The sequence below is a fragment of the Lissotriton vulgaris genome, chromosome 9 (assembly GCF_964263255.1).
Source record: "Lissotriton vulgaris chromosome 9, aLisVul1.2, whole genome shotgun sequence".
Lineage (NCBI taxonomy): Eukaryota > Metazoa > Chordata > Amphibia > Caudata > Salamandridae > Lissotriton > Lissotriton vulgaris.
The window spans coordinates 1,164,124,454-1,164,140,424 of NC_141697.1; the positions used below are offsets into that span (position 1 = coordinate 1,164,124,454).

The 15,971-nt window shown below is 43.5% G+C and overlaps 1 protein-coding gene across 1 annotated transcript in view; it reads left to right on the top strand.

Moving 5' to 3' along the window:
• Window positions 1-15,971, top strand: part of ITPR1 (inositol 1,4,5-trisphosphate receptor type 1) — a 1,666,678-nt gene that overhangs the window by 641,974 nt on the left and 1,008,733 nt on the right. The window lies entirely within an intron of this gene.

A 15,971-nucleotide genomic window follows, 5' to 3' on the forward strand; every position in this document is an offset into this window, starting at 1 on the left:
TGTTTTACTTCCAATGTATGTGCAAAGATTTGGTTCAGTTTCTCGTCTGTCATAATGCCAGCTACAAATCAATGGCCTTGCTTTCGAAGTAGCGATGCATTAATCCAAGAACTCTCTATTCCTCAACAGTGATAAAAAAGTGGAATGTAACGCTGGATTTTTAGTTGGTTTAAGCCTGGTCTCCATCCTGATCTGCCACTTCAACAAATTAGTTAGCTTCTTGACCTTCTTGTGGATTACTGGAAGTAATCACTGTGACTAGCTGGCCCTCCAAGCCCAGACAACGTAAAAAAGCTTTCATATTTGTTACGAGTCACTTTTTCCAGCTATCCCATCAAAGGAGGATGCCCTTTATCTTAAAGAAATTTGGGATATGTATATAACAGCATGTTCACGGAATAATCGTGATTTTCTAAAATACTTAATTATTTACTAATGAAAGTTCCAAATAGCGGTATAACCAGTGTGCAGTATTTAGACCGATTTAAGCGAAAAATATCTTAAAATATGATTTACTTTTTCACAGGAGAAGTCTTAAATGGTAACAGGGGCGGCTCTAGGCTCATGGTGGCCCTGGGCAGGGAGCGTAGGTAGGGGGCCCCCGCCCCGGAAGAGGGGGTCCGGGTGCGGCGGAGCCCACCCCTCCCCCGGAGCTCAGGAAGGTGTTTGGAAGTGGAACAGAGCCGGAGGCTGCCAAATCCCTGCCAGGGGCCACCACACAAATATGTATCCATCCTCAGAGGATTATTATATTAAGGATATATATTGGTGTGGAGGCCCCTAGGATTTGGTGGCCCTGTGCAGGTGCACAGCTTGCACATGCCTAAGGCCGGCCCTGATGGTAATTTCAAATAAGAGCACTGTACCGACTTCTTCGAAGATTATGTCCGAGGTCATCAATACTCTGCCAAGTGTCGTTTCAGGTGTGATTTCTTTGTGCGCGGCTGGCGTTCATCAACAATTGAATGTGAAACTGACATCATTCCTTTGCGCACGCCGCGTGGAACGCGCTCAACGTCTTTAATCGCGCTGAGTGGACCCGGGCAGCAGACTTGAACCCCATTCCATTTCCAGGTCACACTGGAACTCGGCTGCAACCTAACAGCGGTTGGTTCGAAGATGGAACGTTTAGTTTTTAAATCCAAACCGCCTGATCGAGCAGTTTCCCGAAACTAAACCATAATTGTATAACTAAGCTGTCGAACAGCAAGTACCGCCACACAGGAGTGTACAGGGAGGGTAAGGACATGTTCTTCTGGTTTGCACAGATTGAGAAGTCCCGTCCGACGTGATTTTGATAAAAAAAAAAAAATCGGTACATTAAATAAATCACAGGATTGCTTTTTCGAAGTCAGTTATCACGAAGTCTTCCATAATCGTGCCAGTAGAAAACTTTCGAGTAGATATATAGGTTACGATCAATAAGTTTCAAACAAATGGTGCCCACGGGAGTAGCTAGAAAAAAAATACTCCCACTTTGAACCAGTGCCACGTTTGGCATGGCCCTGAGTAAGAGAATATGGAAAAAAAAACTCACAAACGTATCTGGAGCATAGCGGCAACGTTTTCAGATCTCTTGTGCGACCTTTCCGTGGATTAAGTGTGTATGACTGCCATTGTAGCGCCAAATGTGACTTTAGAGTGACACTTTCGCAAGTGAAACCAAGAAGTAAGATGCATCGAAAGAAATAATTTTCGGAAATTATCTCCATCCGACCAGTGAGAAGCCAAACAAAAGATTTCGAAACTGCTGTGAACCCCTTTAAACGGAAGGCAGACAACGTATTTTGCATTTCTTATGTGATCTTACTGTATATTCCAGAAAGATCCTGGGCACATTGTGATGACTGCCATACACTGCTGCCTGATCACTTTTGGGGCAAACTGATTAAATGTTTTCTGCAGGAAGTATGGAATGCTGGACAAACCTCTGGATACTGAGAAAGGGGTACACCACTCACTCGTGATTAGGGTTGCGACCTGACCAATATTTCACCAGCCTCCTGGGTATTTTTATGCAAAGGCAGGTTAAAAATGAAGGGGGGGGGGGAAAAGCCATCAGGATTCATAATTTTCCTGTTCAAATATAAACCCACAGCACCAAATAATACATAGTGTTTTTGAGGCTAACGTTTTAATAAATGGTTTTTAAAAGAAGCCTCCTTGGAAAAAGCACCATGTTACATTGAACTTGAGCACAATGGTTTAATTGCACTCTTGTTCTTGTTGTTAAATGTACATGAGTGCGACTCCTGTTGTGCTTTTGTATGGGTTTGTTATGTTTTAGGTTAACGTTGAGCGCGTATCGAGGTGATGGGTACTCGTGTGACAGGGTTTACATTTATTCAAAATGTTGGGGAAAGTGGTTTGAAATGTGGTTGATGAAAGAAAGAGCCTAGAGTGCTGGGTTCTGAGACCTAGCTTGTGTCACGGCTCCTGGCCAATGTGGTCAGGCAGAGCCTTGAAGAAAGAAAAATGTCTTTCTAGAGTCCCCTCACTCACCGGGGTTGCCCCACGGTGACATGCTTAATCATAGGGGCCATCCCAGTTCTAGACGAAAAGTGGCGTGCTTAGACTTGTGAATTACGTTGGAGCACAATTTTTGTGTAGTGCGAAGTGTAGTGGAGTGGGTGTAAGTGATTTAAAAATACCGTGCTAGTTGGCCTCAACAAATGTATCACTGCTCCTTGGTTGGTATGGTTTAAAATGGGATAGAACACACTGTTCCGACCTGTAATGAAGGTGGGATCAGTGTGTGGTCGACATGTTTCAAGCTTCCCCAAGCTTTTCGTCAAGACCACACAGGGACCAGCCCTGTGTATGCCACTCCTGTTATTGCCTAAATAGGAACATAAAATAGGATACAAAAAAATATATGACGCTGCTAATAAAAGCATGCGTGGTAATACATATGATCTGATTCTACGCAGTAGATCTGTAAAACAATAAGGAAAAATTAGTGGTACACCACCCCTTTCTCGCTACTCAGGCTACATAACTACCTTCATACTGCACGCAGAATATAGGTGGTTTGTTTGCTCCATATTGGTGCGTGCAAACTCTCAGGTCCGGTGAAGTGCTATGAAAAAATATATACATAGTGATTGTGGCGTGAATTCACACATTAAAACACCACAGGACTTAGTGTGACAGTACAGCCTTATTATATCCTAGTATTAACGTTTGAAGATGGGCAAAAAATCATCTCCAAAGTGTCTGACAAAGAGTAAAGTACATCATGTTGGCTCACTACCGCAGTTAATAAGTGAGTCCTAACCAATGCCACCGAAGAACATGATTCTTTGTTTGGGGTAAGACTAGGTATTTTCCAGTGCTTTTTATTTCCATTGGAGCAGGTGAAAGTATTGAAATACCCACCTTTTCTGCAAAAAATGCTTCAAGCTCCGCCCTCAAGACTTTGTAATTTGTAAAAATAAATACATGTTGGAAACATTAAGTCCGTTTGACAGCTGGAGTTACTGTTTGGGGACTTTATAAAGTTTTTCCAACATGATAAATTGTTGACCGGAAAGGCTCCTTGTATACTATCAGATATCAACCATAATCTGTATTGACATATCTGCAAAGACCATCGCGCTTGAGGAGGGACTGGTGATGGCATTTGTCAGTTATCACTCTCTTCACTCCATAGTGATCAAAATCCTTTTCTGTTGCCAGCAGCAAGAGCTGACACTGTTCCAGATTGCATGAAACGTGCAATTAAAAACTGTTTGCATTGGGCAACAAACTGGCATTAAGCAATTAAAAATGAACTTTCATTGCCATGTAAGACTATCCATTTGACAGATTTTCAACTGGGTATTACTTGGTAATTGCTCAGGAGAACCTTTTGTTCTACTTAACAGTGAGAACAGGACTTATATTAGAGCTACTATTGTATGCTGCCAGTCATTTTTGTAATCGGATTTGCTTTTTGGGACGAGAACTCTTTATATTATTGTAATGTCATTATCTTTTGGGTACATTTACTTTAGAGAGCATATAAACAGTTGCCTTCACAATTGTTCTGCTATTACTTTGCTTTCAGTCTTCTACTTTAAATCTGTAGTGGGCAAATTTCCAACATATTTTTTGGTTCATCTTTTAATGAGCAGGTCTCTGACCACTACAACAAACCAGATGTCCATCATATTTTTGACTTTGCTTATGCTCTTTAGCTTGTACCAGCACACACCGTTCTCTAGGCCTTAAACCCAATCATTGACTAGACCTTTTCTTAGTATCTTCTGATAATCTTTGGATAACGCAGACTGAACTTTATTGTTGTCTCAGCTCACTTTTCATTGTTTACAGTCTAGAAAATTCAGGATCGATTCATTCAAGAATTAAACAATCGTCCCAATATTTCAATTGAAACAATTTAATATATTTGTCATCTGAATTTAAACATTTAAAATTTTTTTACGCCGGATTGAGATTTTTGTCCTTTTAAAGCCTTTTCCATTGATGAGGATGGGTTAAATAGTCATTTTGCTCTTCCATCTTAATTGCAGCATGTTTCTCATTAATCTTGGATAATTAAATAAGTTACAATGCAGTTTTCACGTGGGCATTAGATTGAAAATCTCGTTGACAAGGGGTCTTTGTTTCACTATTGAAAGCATCTGTCCTTTAAATGAAATAATGTGTTTTATTGGACTAATGTTTGTTACACTTTAACATTGCTGAATTCTTCTCGCTAAAGTGCAGTGTCAAAGTCCTTTCCACTCAAACATTAACTTCCTCTGATATCCTCTCCAAACTATCAACGTTATTTGCATTGTTGTGCAGCTGTCTTAGTACACACTGTCCCCTATTACTCACATGTAAGGGATACAGCAGCACACCAGAACATCTTTTCTACTGTAAAAACCAAACGTGTCAAGAGTAACCAGTAAGGTTGAGCACTTTACATAGCTTGTTTCCTTCCATTTTTCCACATTTATTATGAGCTCATTTCAGAACCTGCATCTATTGTTAGACTGGTTTCAAGCAATGCAATTAGTCACAGTTCCTACTTACATCTTTAAGTCTTATGTGAAAGAACCTAAGGGCATACTCTGCCTGACTGCATCCTTCTTAATTTGCTCTGTTTAGTCACGTAAGCATCTGTGGCCAACCATATTTTGGTTTAATGCTTACTGGTATTTTCCTCCTCCCAGAAATTTTCAGCAGCTGGAAGTGAAATGGAGAGCATTGAAGTCTAAAGAAAGAACCCCTTTTTTGTGTTAATCAGTGAAGGTGATTTTGTTATGTTTTGTGTCAGTTTTCCCAGACAATCATGTAAGTCACTTCTGAATAATGTTTGGCAGGACCTTCAGGGATCTTTCTTTTGTACTTGGGTTTACCCCAATTTTCTCAACACCTCATTTAAAAAAAAAAAATATTATTTCAAAACACAGACAAAACAGGAGGAAGGACCATAACGTATACAGATAGACCCACTTCACACATTCGGAAAGGCATCACTAGAATTCAACAAGGCACTTTGGATCTCAAATCAGAGTTTGCACCTCGACTCTGATTCCCTTCAATACCATAATAGTTTCCGGTCAGCCAGAGCTCTTAATTTTTATACAATATTCTATGTATGGCCATCCTCAACACCCAACAGCCCCCCTCCCCCTTCCCCCCTCCCCCCGCCCTCCCCCATCTCCCCCTCCCCCATCTCCCCCTGCTGCCAATGTTCTCAACACCTCATTGGGGTTCTGAGGAGCCTGATGTATATACCGGGAATGAAGAAGTTACATTAGTCTCGGCAGAGAAGCAGGAATAGCTCCAATGAGAGGACTATTAGTGGATATATGTGGTGCTTGTGATCTTTACAATATTGAATGTCGACTGTATCTGTCAAAATGCAGTCTTTTTTTAAAATGTGTTTTTATAGGCATCTGTAGCATAACAAATTAACAGTTACATTCAGCAAGACAATCGGCAAGTAGTAATCTGTCTACAGGCCTTAGGTGTTACGACCTTCCATATCATATACAGCATATATTGTAAGTCATGAGTCTCTTTAAAGGCAATTAATGTATGTGCTGTACAAGAATGGACGTCTTGCGCATACAAATGTTACCTCACAAGCACAGGTGAATATACATGACATTACGGAGGTCTTGAAATCCTGTGTAGCTTCAAGATCTGCATGAAAATAGTACAGTGTGACTCCAAGACTACCAAATGCAAATTGCATTGTTTGAAATTTTTGGCAATGGAAGATGGTTGTTAATGCGAATTTGTTGTGAATCTAATCACTCGCAAGATTACATTATCATGTGAGTCAACTGATGGATTAGACAAGAAAATGTAAGTTACTGGAGGGTGACACCAGGACTGTACAAACCAGGAATTCAGTATTGGAATAATGTACCAAACCACAGCGTGTATGAGGAATTCACTCCTTGTACACCCACTTAAAGTCTTGCAGATCTGCATGTGCCACATAGTTTAATTTGAGCTGAAGTGATTGTTCAGTGTTTCTTTCAAGGGGATCCTTGCAATGGTTCAGCCCGAAGTTGTCCGTCTGGGTGGGAAGTGTAGACCTTTGTCGTCTGTAGGTGAATCCACTCTCAAGGGCATCATCACACAACTTTCCTAGGTACCTTGCTTCCCGAGAGCCAGCAGTATATTCCTAGGCTAATTATGTAATTAATTCTAATATGCATTTTGAGCAGGTGTAAGAAAATAACAAATTTCAGCATCTGCCATGTTGTGTCCACCCCTACTGTGACCAATTCAGATTATGAATGGGCTTCTTTAATATAAGCCGCCATCACAGAATATAGCTTTGCCACTTAATGGCGACCTAGACACCCCTGGTTTATAATTATGCTAATCTTTTTACTGAATGCGTCCTAATTTCAGGAAAGAATGTCGATTTATTGATGGGGTAAAAGTTCTGACAAGTAAATGTCTCGTTCCTGCAGCTTGCCTTTCACTTCAGCAGATGCCTTCCCTAGTATTTGATGCTTTGCTGACACTACTAGTAGGTCTCATCAGTCGGCCTAGCAACCCCAGTCAAAGTGAAGAAATATTCTTTGTACCTTGACCATCTCGTGGCTGTTTTCATCTTCCATTTAGTCTGTCTTGCTGAAAGGTTAACCTGAAACTCTTCTGATGAGGTGTGCTCTCCCAATATATCACCAAAATATCCACAAAAGAATATAGTTGGGTCAAAATAGTGTGGCAAAAATATTGATAAAATATTGTGAATGTAAGTTTATATCGGTAAATGTAGGTTTACTAAACAAGTAGACCGTGCCAATATATAATCTTCAAGGATCCACAATGTTTTTGTCCTTTGTTATATCATACAACTGCTGTCACTCACTTGGTTTTGGAATAGCTCTATTTCAGCATGTTAATTTAATCATCACTGTCCTGTATCTACGTTTAGTCTTCCTAATTCATGATGTCCAGTCACAACTTTAGTTTTTAATAATAATACACCTTTTTCCCAAACCTCTCACTTAACTGCGTTTTGGATGTAACTTGGTTTGCTAATTCAGACAGCATACATTTGTCAGCCATGCGCTCAATTGGATATCTATGCCACCTAAGATGTGTTCCAATGCCTGTTGCACATGTACCACTGTAATAGCAGCTAGCACTCCTATGTGGCTCAAAACAGCCAGCAAAGGGATTGCAAACCCCAGAAGCTGGCGGACTGACTTCAGTGGCCCTTCAGTATGTACACGTCACTCTTAGACTTGGGGTTAGAACCTTACAACAAAGTCTATTGATTTTAAGTGTATTGCGATTAGTGATATGCCAAGCCACCCTTCTTTATCAAATGTAATTTGGCTATTCACTTGCACGTCAAGGGATTAGAATGGACTGCCGCTAAGTTGAACCCTTGGATGATCAAGTTAAAATAAGGAGTGGTATGCCAAACACAGTGCGCTGTTAAAAAAACTGGGAACCCACAAAGTGACTTCAACTGAGATAGTGGAAGAGTCGTGGTAAATTAAGGGGTGCCACACACACATGTTTGGCAGAAGTGATATCAACAATATCATGGGATGAGTGAAAACCCCGGAGAAGCTAGAACCTAAACTGTGGCTCCAACATCTGCACAACTGGTCCGCCCAGACTAGGATTGCAGTGGAGCAAGATTTGAGGGAAGCGGGTGAAGGAAGAGAGCAACAGAATAGTGCACCCATGTCACAGTAGAATCAAAAAGATAGCTAAATCAAATAGGCTGTGGATAAAAGAAGCAGCAGCTAGCCTACAATTAGGACACTTCTGAGGATTACTTTTCATTGCATGTGGAAGTTTTTCAGATGATTCTGGGAAGAGCATCTTTGTTATGGTTTGTGCCTTTCCTTGACATCCAAAAGATCAATGTTTACTCCTACAATCACTTAGTGAAGGCTTGAAAATGATCCTACTCATGGCCTTTGTTTTAGATGCAAGGAGCAGAAGTTAGCTTGAATGGAGACACGTCTCAATGAGTTAGTGAGTTTTGAAGTTTGATTTTTGTTCCAAACCTTCCGACTGCCCTGTCCTCTTTTAATCTTTCTTGGTGATTGTGTCCATAGTTCTCCATTATTAGGGGTGTCTTTCATGGATTCACATGCTTGAATAATTCCCTGTCGTCAAAGTGAGTCCCACGGTACATAACATAGTAGTAAAAAGCATATATACATAAATATATATATAATATATACATACACATAAAATAATATTCCATAATATGTATATTCTTTTCAAAAAATAAAATCTTGAAGTACCATAGAACAAAGTTGGCCCATAGAAAGCATTGAGGTAGAGGTCACTTTAGTAACATATCAATGTCATTATAATAGTCCACTTTCCAGCCAATCAGGCTGTAGCACCCTCTAGAACCTTCTCCTCAGAAGCTCAAGCCCTCCGATTTTCTACCGCACGTTGTGTGAATGGAGTCTCCCTGAGCTCTACTCATTTTTTTCCTCAACTTAGTTTCAACCTTCAAGTATGTCTACTACAAATAAATCTTTAATCAGGCCCTGTTCAACCTGTTGAAAACTTTGCCTTTTCTCTGAGGACCCTCATAAGAAATGCATTTATTGCTTGTACCCAGACCATGAGGTGAGTAGTTATAAATTTTTCTGGACATTTTCTAATAAGACCTTAAAAGATAGAGGCCAGTCTCCTTCTGTGGCTACAGAAGTTGAAGACCTCAGACAATCCTGTGTCTGATATGGAGTCTTCTCACCAATCTGTGACATCTCTCAAGCGTGGGTCTGATGTTCCATCTCCTTTCCTTAAGAAAAAGAAGCTCGTTGACGCTTCAAAATCAGACTCCCCACTGTCAAGTCAAGTCAAAACATACTTTATTCGATTAAATAAAAATCATAAAAGTATACTATGCAAATACATAAAAACATCATACACAGCTGTTAAGAACTGTACATTTAAAATTCATTAGCAATACATAGGGGTTGTGTAACACACATGATTTACACCAAATATCAACAATGTTTCACAATTCATTATAGAGCGTATATAAAATTAGGCATTTTTTTTTTTTTTTTTTTTTGACTCCCCACTGGATCTGCTGGCCTCTACACCTGCGGGACTTAGTTCTCTGGCGTCGCAGATCCACTCTGTGCCCTCGTCCTCCAAAACGAGCGCCAGCTCATCGACTCCCATGTCGACAACATCTTTCTCTGTCGACTACCGCTTCGTCGACGCTGGTCCAGGAGGCCCTGCCTATTGCTTCCATTATCAAGATGTAGACCGCGAAGAAATCTGCCTCTTCGATGACCCAGTCAAAACGCCATTCGTCGTCTAAGAATTCGTCGACGAGTCCCACATCGTCGACGCCTTCAAATTCATAGACGACTGCCTCCATCCGGTCGACGGCGAGCTCCTCGTCGACGTCCGCTTCGTCGACGTCACAAATTATGTCGACGGCAGCGTCTACGACTACTACAAAAACAGTACTCTCGTTGTCAAACATTGCCATTATCGTCGACGCCAGGAAAGTCTACTGCTAAGCACACGACGACAGCGTCGACTGCCTCGTCGATGGAAGGCGACATTTTCACTGACTACTGCAACCAGCTTCAGTCGTCACGGCTACTACGGTCAAGCGTCCAGTTCCTTTGGATTTGAGCCCGTTGCAACCTTGCACAGGTCCACCGCCTGATAATGAGGGCGATTCAGATGGCTACTATGTGGATGATAACTTTAGGGCTGCCACTAGCCCGTCAGTTACAGATTAAGTATCCGGACTATGATGACGACGAGGAGCAAGACTTGCATATCTCGGCTCCAGAAGATTCGCATGATGTTGAACAGGATGTTCCTATGGCACAGTTGCCTCTGTCCTTGATCTCCAATCTGCAACACATGCTCGATGACTACAACCATAATTTCCCACCTTCCACGCCGGCTTCTTCGCCGCCCGCACCCACACAGCCGTCGGTTTCTCTTGCACCAGTCCAATCTCCTATTCCAGAGCATACATTTCAGGTGGATACTGGCAATAATACGGACACAGACACAGACGATGACACTGCAATGGCAGATTGGGACAATTACCAGGTGCAGACTCCGTCGCCTCCACCTACTTCTCCTCTGGCGTCGCCTCCAGTTCACATTGGGGGTTTCCATCTTTTGATGTCAAGGGCTGTCGAACGCTTCCAGGTCCGGCAAGAGGACTGCTTCCTCTATGATTTTAAAGACCAGCCATTGAAGCAGGTGCATTCCATCCCAATCATAGACTTCATATGGAAAGAAGGACTTAAATTGATGGAACGGCCAAATTCTGTGCCAGCTGTACTTCCACGTATGGACAAAAAGTATAGGGCTCATGTGGATTCGCCTGCCTGTTTAGTTTCCCAGCCAAAACCTGATTCTGTCCTTACTCGGGCAGCTCAAGAGGTCACGGAATCCTTAATCTTCCTTAACATCACCACCGGACCAACGTGGTCTCAGTCTAAACACCGTTGGAAAAAAATGTTCAACCATGGCTGCAACCACTGTACGGGCTGCAAATTCCTTGGCCGTCCTCTGCCGTTACCACAGACAAATGTGGTCGGAAATTGCTGCATTGGTTGACCTCATCCCTGAAGCATCCAGAGCTGAAGCAAAAAAAATCGTGCAAGAGGGTGATAATTTCCTCTGAAATTATCGACTGTTCAGTTGATATTTCCTCAACTGGCTTCCGGCAGTTAACTGGCGCTGCAGTCTTACGGAGACAAGGTTAGCTCAAGTCTACGTTTATGAGACTGGAGGTGCAAGCGAAGATACTTGATTTGCCCATCGATAGTGAGTCCCTCTTCGGTAAACATGTGGACGACTCCTTGGAATCTATTAAAAAGGACACGGACACTGCTCGCGCCCTCTATTCTTTACAATACCGGAAGAGGCCATTTCGTGGAGCACGTGGTAGAGGTACATACTCTAATTTTCGTGGCTCCTCCCAGTACCGCTCCTACAGTGACAACAGGCAGCGTTATTCAAATCAATCGCACTCTCGACAGACCGAATCCAGACCATACAGACGGAAAACAACTTACAGAGGTGGTAACTCCACCAATAAAAAATGACTTTCGCAACTTCAAGTCTTTTCCCACGCTGCAAATTGGAGGTCGAATCGCCCAAAGGTTTTTAGATTGGTCAGCAGTAACTTCCGACCGGTGGGTTTAAGTTGTAGTTATGATTCAGAAGGGTGCAGTCGAAGTGGTTCCTCAAACCGGGGATGGGCTTTTATTCCAGCTTTTTTCTTATCAGAAAAAAGACTGGAGAGTAGCGCCCGATCTTAAACCTCAGAGCCCTCAACAAATTTGTCGAGTCCAAGACATTTCGTATGCTGACCTTGCTGGAAATCTTAGTTCCTTAATCCAGAAGAATTCCTCTCTACAATTGACCTCCAGGACGCATACTTCCATGTGCCAATCCATCAAAGACACAGGAAATACCTCCGTTTCAAAGTGGGATCAAAGCACTACCAATTCAAGGTTCTACCTTTTGGACTTCGTTCCGCGCCGAGGGTCTTCACAAAGATCATGGCCCCTGTTACGGCTTATCTACGCCTACAAGGTATACAAATTTACCCTTACTTGGACTGCTTAATGAAGGCATCAACCTTCCAAGCAGCAAAACACACTTGGGTCTTTCCATCAACCACGAAAAGTCACATGCCCATCCCTCCCAACAGTCTTTCTGGGAGCGTTGATAGATTACACGTCTAGGAAAGTGTTTGTTTAGCAAGAACGCCTAGATCATATCATCAAACTGGTGGCTCTTTTACGCTCAAAGAGGTCCGTTTCTGTCCGGATGTTCAAATCCTTTCTGGGCATGACTTTGTCCTGCATAGCACTGATCCCCAATTGCAGATTGCACATGCGAGTCCTTTAAGAAGAATTGGACAATCCATGGCGGCAAGTCTCGGGGTCGTTCAACGACAGTCTTCCTGACCCCTCGCATCCAGGGCGCATTGGAATGGTGGGCTCACCTTCCAAACATCACAACAGGCCGTCTGTTTCAAGAGCCGGCCACATCGCTTACCCTTACGACGGACGCTTCCTTAGAGGGTTTGGGGTGCACACCTCGAGGAGATGTCAATCAAGGGCAAATGGACAGTCGACCAGCGCAAGTGGCACATCAATCGGCTGGAGCTCCTGGCCATCTTTCTCGCTCTAAAATCATTTTGACTACTGGTGAAAGCAAAGTCTTTGTTGGTGCGTACAGACAACACCACCAGTATGCACTACCTCAACAAGCAAGGAGGTACAAGGTCTTTTCCGCTCTCCAAACTGGCACAACAGATCTGGAAGTGGGCAATACAACATCGTGTTCACTTGACTGCTGTTCATGTCCAGGGCATTTCAAACGCCCTTGCAGACTCTCTCCAGATCGACCGCAGACAACCACGATTGGCAACTCAATCAGTCAGCTCTGGAGTATGTGTTTCGCAGGTGGGGCTGCCCAGATATGGATCTGTATGCGACTCCAGTCAACCGCAAATGCCCCCGCTACGCAAATTGGCATCCCCACAAACGATCGAGCAGGAATGCATTTTCGATCAACTGGTCGAACAAATTCATGTACGCCTTTCCGCCGAACCCCCATGTACCTCGCCTTCTGCACAGAATGAGGTTTCAACCATGTCACATACTGTTGATTGCACCCAGGTGGCCACGACGACCGTGGTTCACGTATCTACTTCTTCTTTCTCAGTGCGATCCGATCCCTCTTCATCCGCTGCCTCACCATGGCTCAGGGTCAGTTTTGCCATCCAGACCCGGCATCTCTCCAGCTCCACGCTTGGAACCTGAACACCATGTGTTCGCCCATCTGAATCTTTATCCGGACTGCATAGAGGTCCTTGCTCAAGCATGTGCTCCTTCAACCATTATGACCTATAAATTAAAGTGGAAACGGTTTTGTGTCTGGTGCCATTCGGAAAACATTGATCCCATGCTCGCTACTCCTGAGCAGATCTTGCCTTTCTTCCTCCTTTTGGCAAAATCGGGACTTTCACATTCCTCCCTAAAGGTTTTCCTGGCGGCACTTTCCTGTTTTCGACATCATGGATCTACTTCTTTGTATTCTTCTCGGATCATTCACCAGTTCTTTAAAGGTCTATTCCGGATGTTTCCACCTATCCGGCGTCCTCCACCGGCTTGGAGTCTGAATCTGGTCCTAGCCCAACTTCTCAAACCTCCTTTTGAACCTATTCACTCAGCAGAATTGAAATTCCGTACTTGGAAGGTTTCCCTCCTCCTCGCACTTACGTCATCCAGGAGAGTGAGGGACATCCACGCTTTTACCATATAGCCGCCCTTTCTCCAATTCTCGAAGGACGCTGTTACTCTTCGTACAAACCCTAAGTTTATTCCGAAGGTTTAATCCGACTTCCACCTTAATGAACCGATCATTCTCAAGACTTTCTTCCCTAATCCTCAGTCCCCAGCTGAGCGTACTCTTCTTTCCCTTGACCTGAACCGGTGCCTCAAATTCTACATCCAACGCACTGCTGCATTTCGAAAGTCTGACCAACTCTTCGTGGCCTATGGAAGGATGCGTAAGGGTCATCCAGTCACTAAGCAAACAATCACTGGTTGGATTTCTTCTGCCATCTCCTTCTGCTATCAACGAGCTGGCAAGCCTCTTTCAGCTCCTGTGCGAGCACACTCGATGAGAGCAGTTGCTTCCTCTACTGCCCTGTTTGCAGGAGTTCCTCTGCATCAGATCTGCAGGGCGGCAACATGGTCCAGTCGGCACACATTTACGAGGCACTACTGTCTGTAGACCGTCAACGCTGCGGACACTGCTGTGGGTCAAGCGGTGCTTCAAAACCCCTTCAAATAAGGTGAGCCTCTGTTGCTTCCCGCCTCCTATCATAAAAGGTTTTTTCATATGGTTATGCACTTTTGCCTGTATGTCTATGCGATGCAACTTTATTTATGGCCTTTTATGATTCTTATTGTGGCTTACTGCTTTCTACTCTTATTCAAGCATGTGAATCTATGAAAGACACCCCTAATGCTGGAGAAGAATAAAATTTACTTATCTGTAAACTGTGTTTCTCCAGTATTGGTGTCTTTCAAAGATTCACATGCGACCCACCCTTCCTTCCCTCAGAGGCTCTCTTCTCCTAATGCACTATCGTCACTCCTGTGCTACGAAAAAATGAGGGCTTGAGCTTTGAGGAGAAGGTTCTAGAGGGTGCTACAGCCTGATTGGCTGGAAAGTGGACTATTATGACATTGATATGTTACTAAAGTGAGCTCTCCCTCTACGCTTTCTATGGGCCTATTTTGTTCTATGGTACTTTAAGATTTTATTTTTTGAAAAGAATATACATATTATGGAATATTTTATGTGTATATATGTATATATTTATGTATATATGCTTTTTACTACTATGTTATGTACCATGGGACTTCCACTTCGATGGGGAATTATTCAAGCATGTGAATCTATGAAAGACACCAATACTGGTAAGTAACTTCTGTTCTTAAACGTGCCACTGTTACTGTCTTGGGAGGCTGAGTTTAGGCTGTCGTATTTGTATATTGTGCTTGAATACTTAGGCTATATCCAGTGTGATCTGTACAGAGAAGTGTGGCCTAGGTAGCTGACACCAGCTTCTCTGCACAAGAAAAGGACCTTCTACTTGTGAAGTTTCATTATTTTATAGGGCATGAAGCCGAATTACAGATCAAGCATCAAATCTTGAACTGATCTTCAGTTGCATAGATAACAGGTTAGTTCATCAGAAAATCGCTCTGCGATGCAATTGGCTTTGACTTAAGAAACCCCTGAGAAAATTAAAGGCTGGGTTTACCAGCTGGCTTACAATATCTGTGGCATCATTCTTTTCTGGCTTACTTCTAACAATTTACGATTTCGCTTGTCCATGCTGGACTGCAGGCCCTCGTCACCAGCCGACTGGACTACGGCAACGTCCTCTACGCCGGAACCACCGCCAAGCTCCAGAAGAGACTCCAGCGGATCCAGAACGCCTCAGCCAGACTCATCCTCGACATCCCCCGACACAGCCACATCTCCGGACATCTGAGAGACCTGCACTGGCTCCCCGTCAACAAGAGAATCACCTTCCGTCTCCTCACCCACGCACACAAAGCCCTACACGACCAAGGCCCGAGCTACCTCAACAACCGCCTCAACTTCTACGCTCCCAAACGACACCTCCGATCGACCAACCACGCCCTCGCCGCCGTCCCCCGCATCCGAAGAGCGACAACAGGAGGAAGGTCCTTCTCCTACCTGGCCGCCAAGACCTGGAACTCCCTCCCTCCCGACCTGCGCCTGACCCAAGACCACCTCTCCTTCAGGAAGAAGCTCAAGACCTGGCTGTTCGAGCAGTAGCAGCACCCCCCACCAGCGCCTTGAGACCCTCTGGGTAAGTAGTGCGCTCTACAAATGTCTTTGATTGATTGGTCCAAAAAAAGCCTGCCTATTCTTTCTTCTTTCCCCCTCACTAGAGACTTATGAACTACTGATTCACAAAG